Consider the following 7,238-nt stretch of genomic DNA (forward strand, 5'->3'; position numbering starts at 1 on the left):
ATTTATTGTAGAGGTTTTTGCTATAGGGTACATGTGCTCACCAGAAAGATAGAGAGAGACTGAGAGACAGAAAGTGAGAAATCACCCCCCAGGGGGGATGGTCATGCTGCAATCTCTTCTCCTCCATTCTCCTCTCAGGATCTTGAGGATACACACACATTTACCCAGTGAAGATTAAGCCACCAGGCCAAGGACTCAAACTGTGGTCAACTACATGGGAGTCAAGCAACATAGCCATTATGCCAATTACTGGTTCTTTTAAATATTTTTTAAAATTTATTTTTGCAATGTTGTTATTTTTAAAAGGGCATAATGTGGATGGATATGATTATTTTCTTGATCATTGTGATAATAAGATAAATGTATGCATTTGTACATTAAATATATGAAATATTTTGTACATAAGATACATCTCAAAAGATTTTTAAAAGGAAACATCAATTCTTCTGTTAATTTCTTAACATTTCATTGAGAGTGTGTTTATCATGTGACAGATATTAAGAAATGATTTATGACATAATATAAGCTTAAAACGCTTGAATTTTAAAAAGACTTTAAAAATATTTATATATAACATTCTGTGGAAACAGTAATTAACTATTATTGTTTATAAAACTGTTATGTCTTTTACTTTTCCAGATAGAAGCAATCTAAGTAATCTGTAGTCAAATCTGGGTGTCCATTTTTATAAAATGACCTGCTTTTCTAAGAGTCAACTTCAAATTAGCTCAAAATGCAAATCTGATGTTACCATTGTTAGTACAAATAGTAATTAGATGGTAAACAAAACTTTCTGGGGTTAATATTTTATGTATAGTTATTAATTTACTTATTTTACTCAGTAATTAGGACTCTTGTATTTGTTCTTTTCTGCTTATCTTTTTATGGTCATTTATTATTTACATTTGGTTGTCATGAATTTTTTTGCTTTTATTTTTAAACCTAATTATTTCATTTATTTTAATTTGATCAGAGAGAGACATAGAGAGAAAGAGAGAAAGTAAGCCACCAGGCCTGGGACTTGAACCATACTCAACTATGTTGGAGTGTCCAGTTTCTTAACAAACATTCCACCTGCTGGCCCTCTATTTTATTATTTCTTATCAAAGCGGACACACAGTGTGTGATAGTGAAATTAAAGTTAAAAACATATTTATAATTTCCACAATGAACATCCCATTATGATGAGTACCATTAATTTTGTTTTCTTGGTTTTTCTTTGATCTTTCTGGAATAACTATATACAGGATAGGTAATGTCTTTTTTTAGAATTATTTTATTCATGCATTTATTTATTTATTTTAATTTGACCAGGCAAAGACAGAATGAGAGAGAGAGAGAAAGTGAGAAAGCAAGCCACCAGTTCCAGGACTCAAACTGCAGTCATCCATGTGGGAGTCCAGTGCCTCTAACCACCACACTACCTGCCAGCCCCAGCAATGTCTGTTTTCCCCACTCAGTTGTAGTATCCATTGGGCATAAAGATATTTTATGCATAATTATTGATTAAAATATATTTAGTTTAAAGTACAATATTTCTTGTAAATCAGGCATAATATTCTGAGCTTATATGCATAGTAAAAGGTTTCATATTTTAAAACTTGACCACAGTTTTTCCTTCCACGATTTTTACGTATGTTGTATGTACAGTAATGTCTAAAAATTTTTCTAAGAGTTATACAATATTATGTGGAACCCTTTTTTGTTCTCTTCATAAGATTACATGTAGGGATTGGGCCAGAGCATCAGTATAGATAAAATAGCTGGATTCAGATATGGTCATTATGTCAATTTGTATTGACATTTGATACAGTTATAGAAAACATGTATAGATTTGACAATTTAAAAATATTTCTATGCTTTACCTTGACTCTTTTCTTAGATATTTTAAAATACTTTATTCTACATTAGAAAATGTTTTTTCCTGATATAATTAAACATTTTAAATTTAAGTCTCCTATAACAGAATTCTCTAAATAGATATAACTATTACAGATACTTATATCTAGTGTGTAAAACAAAATCGCAACTCTTTATTTTGCCTAATCCTTTTATTTATTTATTTATTTACTTATTTTGACAGAGGGCATGTACACTTTGCTGGAGAAAGACAGAAGGACAGAGGCAGGTAAAGTGAGTAACCCTTCCCATAAGTGATGTTAGCACTAATTTGTTCTCTATTTCTCCCTTTTTTGGGAGAAATTTGGGCACAAATAGACATGTGCATGGTGTGCTTTTCAAACCTCTGAGTCCAGAACTTGACTGTTCTGAGTCCAGAACAGTTCAGCCATTTGGTATCCAATAATTTTAACCACCAAGACACCGGCTGGCCCACTTTTGATTCTGAAATGAAAATATGGCCATGATATTGTATCTTAATAAGATACTTCCAACTTTATCAGGTGCCAAATGCATGTCGTAGTGTAGAGGATGTTTACCTGCCAGGGAAGAAGTATAATCTGCTCTTCATCTTCTGGAGAGCCTATTTCTATTTTCTGCCAAAAAATCTTATGAAGGACTTGGGCCACCATATACACAGCATGATAGATAAAAATGTTAGAGTCAAACACAGTCATCATGTCCAAATAAAATGGTATAAACTCGAAGGAAGAATTTGGTGGGCAAATTTTGATACATAGTGATCCAGGAAGTGAACATTGAAAAACATCAGTCCACAGTTCAGTCAATAAAATATCTTGTGGGTGTTGATAAGGGTTGAGTGTCTTTAGAAAATGTTCAAAGCCAGGAATCTTTTTTTTTCTCATTTGAAACTAAAAGGCTTCCATGGAAAAGGTATGGCATATGATTCATGACAAAAAAAATGTCCTTCCAGTGGGATGACCAGAGATTTCTCATGACCCACACTTTTCCCAAAATTAAATAGAATTTATTTGCCCATACCAGGTTCCAGACACTCCCTATATCTCCATATATTATGTACACATTTGCAGATGAAACCCTGATCCTAGCCATACGATCGTAATCTAGCGGTGTTTCAGTACCAGTTGTGGCAGGGAGCTTTTCTGTAAAGACCACACAGATACCTTTTTTTTATCATCTGTGCCTTTAGATCCTGAAGGAAATGCACTCCTTGGATATCATCAGATACATAAAGTGCCACCCACATCCAGCCAAACTTCAGCAACAACCAGATGATTCCATGGACCAGAAAGCTCTCCTAGGTTGCCATCTTATAAACTGATGAAAACTGGTCTTTATTACTTAGGATGGGATCAAAAGGTCCATATGTGACCTGAATAAGAAAAGAAATAGCCTGATTCTGACCTAAGTGTATTTTGGGATTGCCCCTCTTACACAGGCTTTGTATACCCCACAAGGCTTCTCCAGGAGAGCTCCCACCCCGTCTGTGGAGGAAAGGCTGAAGGACCACAAGAGAAAGTCTGCTGTGGAGATGACTCTATTGTCTTATTCTGGGCATTAGAAGACAATTTTCAGTACCACTGCTAATTAGAAAAGCATATATGACTAGCCCAGATTAATCATCACTCCCAGAACAAAGAAGAAAAGAAGTATAAGATTTGAAACACCCTTCATCTTCTATGGTGGTTACTGAAGGAGGCATAAAACTTATGTACATGGTGAAACAACAATAACAACAACAACAAAATGTTGATGATTTTGCTATGTATGTGACTTGTAAAGTCCTTTCTCTACCTTTTTTTAGTAAATGTTTTTCATTGAACTTTAGTTACATATATATACTTTAGTTTACAGCTTGATAAATACTTATGAAGTAAGTGCACCTATGTAACCAGCACCTAGATCATGAAACAGGATATTACCATCATCACAGAGCTCTGTATGTACACTCTACACTACAAGTCTTTGTTGAGATAAATAAGCCACTTATAAAACAAGATGTACAATATAGTTCCACTTACATAAAAGTTCAAAAGTAGACGAAACTAAATGATGGTGATTAGAATCATGATAGTGCTTACCTCTGAGAAAAGAGGCAGTGACTGGAACAGGGTGCTGACTTCTGACACCAGCCATAAACTTTGCCTGTTCTGAACTTCATCTAAAAGAGATCTACTTTTTTGTGTCTGGTGAAGGCTACTGATGGGTGTATGCTAATGTATTTAATTGCTACTTTACCCTCAGTTCTTTCATTGTTTAGTTTTTTAGCAAATTACTTTGGGTTTCCCAGATATACAGGATCTGCAAAAAATTCACCTCTTTATTTCAAATTCTCATGTTTTTGTTTTGTTTAACTTCATTAACTAAACCTCCCAACAAGATGTTAAGTAACTAAGGAGCTGAGTGTGTATATTGGTCCAGAATATAGTTGGAAAGCCTCTTCTGATCCAAAAAGATGTTGGCTTTTGTACAGAGGTCCAATGTCAATAAATTAGTTAACTAATTTGTTAACAACGTTTCTACTTACAGAATATATATAAAACAAGTGCTCATTTCGACCAGATGCCTTTTCTGCAAAGATTGAGTTAGCCGTATAAATATTTAACTGTCTTAATAGAATTATTAATAGATTGCCTAATAGTAAATTATTTTTGCATTTCTATGACAAGCCAAACTTACGCATGATTTGTTACCTTCTGAAAGTGCTGTTGGATTGTTTACTTAAATAGTGTTAAAACTTTTGCATTGATATTTGAGATTGGTTTATAAAATTCTTTTTGGTACAATCTGTGTCAGGTTTTTGAATCAAGGCTAGTGCATTCACCTTAAAAAAGTTAATTTGAGGAGCTGTCAGGTGGCATGGTGGTTGAGGCAATGGATTCCCACATGACTGACCTTGGTTTGAGTCCCAGACCTGGTGGCTTTCCTTCTCATTTTCCCTTTCTCTCTCTCTCTCTCTGTCTCTTTCTGGTCAAATTAAAACATAAAAATAATAATAGTAATAAAAAAATAAATTTTTAAAATTAATTTGAGCTTTTTTCTTTTTTTGGGGGGAGAGGGGCTTGTTCTAACTCTGTAATTGATTAAGCAACATTGAGATTATTTAATTTTGATGGTTGATAGAACTCTCCATGGAACATTCTGGGCCTGATACTTTTTAGTAAGGGGTTTCTTTAATTAGTTTTTCTATGATAATCGGTTTTGATTTTCTCTATCTACTAGAGTGAATTTGGCCACTTGCATATTTTAAAGAAGTGTGGAGGTTAAGGTTCTAGATGGCTAGCTTTTTGGTTCAAGCTGTTCTCTATCATTTAATAGTAAATGCAAACTCCTAGGAGAAAAGGAAAGACATTTATTGTACTGATCTTTTTGTAATGTGGACTTATCATCAGAGGATTACCTATATTGTTTTTCAAAAATACAATCATTACCCTCTCTGGTAATATTATTATTATTTTTTTATTTGCTAAAGGGCATGTGTGCTCACCAGAGAGAGACAGAGAGAGAGAGAGGGAAAGAAGAAAACTTAGAAAGCAAACTGCCAGATTCAGGAGTTGAAATGTGGTTGGCCATTTGACAGTCCAGTGCCTTAACCATCATGCCATCTGCTAGCATGGTGATTAAACAGAAGGAAAAAGTCATTTCAAAGCTTTCCAGAGCTCCGGGACATTATTTACACCAGCTCCTTATACCAATGAAGAGCATCTCAGCATAACTGCCAAAGTCCAACATTTTCTCTCTTGACTTGATTAAATAGTATATGATTTGACCATATTTTCTAATGCTGTCCCCCAGTTTAGGAAGAATTGGAAAAGCTATCAAAATGTATTGGTTTTCTACTTTGTCATTGGTATTTTTTAAATATATTTTTCAAGAACATAATTCTCTAAGAATATTCTATATATGTTTATCAATATTGTCTTATGAAATTTGTGAGGCCGTTTTCCTGCAAAGAATCTCTGAGGTGGAAAGCAGTGATGTGGAGAATAACTGGAAGTAATTTCAAGAGATTCACCTGGATAGATGTGAGGAAGAACAGAGGGAGTTGGTAAAGTACAAAAGTTTAACTGAGTCATAGCCAGTTCGGTAGATCTCCAGTGCTGGGATATTCTTTTTTTTTTTTTTTTTGAAGAGGTTTTTGCTATAGGGCGTGTGTGTGCTCGCCAGACCGACAGACAGACAGATAGCAAGAAATCACCCCCCAGGGGGGATTGCCATGCCATAATCCCTTCTCCTCCATTCTCCTCTTTGGATCTTGGGCACACACGCACACACGCCCGGCGTGAGTTTTAAGCCACCGGGTCCGGGACGCAAACCGCAGTCGACCAGGTGGGAGTCCAGTGACATAGCCATTATGCTAATTGCTGGGATATTCTTTTATATTTGTCCCAAATGATAACCAGATTTTGAGGTATTTATAACTTCATATCGAATTGTCATTGTCCTCCGAATGTACCTTGATAACACCCTATCAAAAGGTGGGGTAGTTCCCTGTTCTGTGTGTATTTTCTAATAAGCACACATCATTGGGTTTTCAGTGGTGCTATTGGCCCCAAACAGAAATCTGGGTCAAATCTCTCAGATTCCACGGAAAGACTTATCATTGCACTGTTAATAATCTCATGACCTAGAAAATTTCCTCTGGTCTGTTTCCAGCTCTCAAGTGGTATGAAAACCTATCTTATACATCTTCTTTTTCACATGTGAGAGAATTGCATTAGAAGAGACCCAAACATCATTTTCCAGAATTGACAACCACTCACCTGTGGGCTTTTGTAGAGCTCTAAAAGGGTTCCAATTTGGGCTGAAAATATCTGTGTGTATTCTGCAATGATAGCAACAAATTGTTTCTGTGTCTGGCAGTTGTAGTTAGGCAAAGTCTGAGTCATTCCAGAGAGCAAAAACAGAGTGTTCTCCACGGTCATTAGGTTACTGGGAAGTGCATTATAGAGATAATAACCCAGGGAAAGGTTGGAAAGCAAATGGGAGCTCTTGTTGATCTCCTCAATGGCAAAGAGAAAGGCCAACACATTTTGAAAGTTTTTCCAATTCTGACCCTCTGTCCCATCTCACCCTCCTCTCACACCACCTCTGGTGTCCACAATTGTCCTTCATTCCCTTCCCACTCACATTGCATTGATCACACAATTTCCTACATAATCTAACTACTTTCAATGGTGAGTTCACTCATTACTACTAAGAAAACCAGTTTTAACTTAAATCAAAGAACCGCCAAGGAACTTTGCTTAAAGCCAGGAAACAGGTTAGGATTCTGTTCAAATGGTAGGTGCATGAACCTATCAGTCTCATGTACTTTTATCTTCTGTTCTGGTTCAATTTTCCTGATTAAATTCTGG

The 7,238-nt window shown here is 35.5% G+C and overlaps 1 pseudogene; it reads right to left on the reverse strand.

Moving 5' to 3' along the window:
* The window catches only part of LOC102486875 (vomeronasal type-2 receptor 116-like), a 23,931-nt pseudogene extending 17,017 nt beyond the window's left edge, over positions 1 to 6,914 (reverse strand).
* Between the last annotated feature and the right edge of the window lie 324 nt (positions 6,915 to 7,238).

The sequence above is a fragment of the Tupaia chinensis genome, unplaced genomic scaffold (assembly GCF_000334495.1).
Source record: "Tupaia chinensis unplaced genomic scaffold, TupChi_1.0 Scaffold145280_1, whole genome shotgun sequence".
NCBI classification, from domain to species: Eukaryota; Metazoa; Chordata; class Mammalia; order Scandentia; family Tupaiidae; genus Tupaia; species Tupaia belangeri.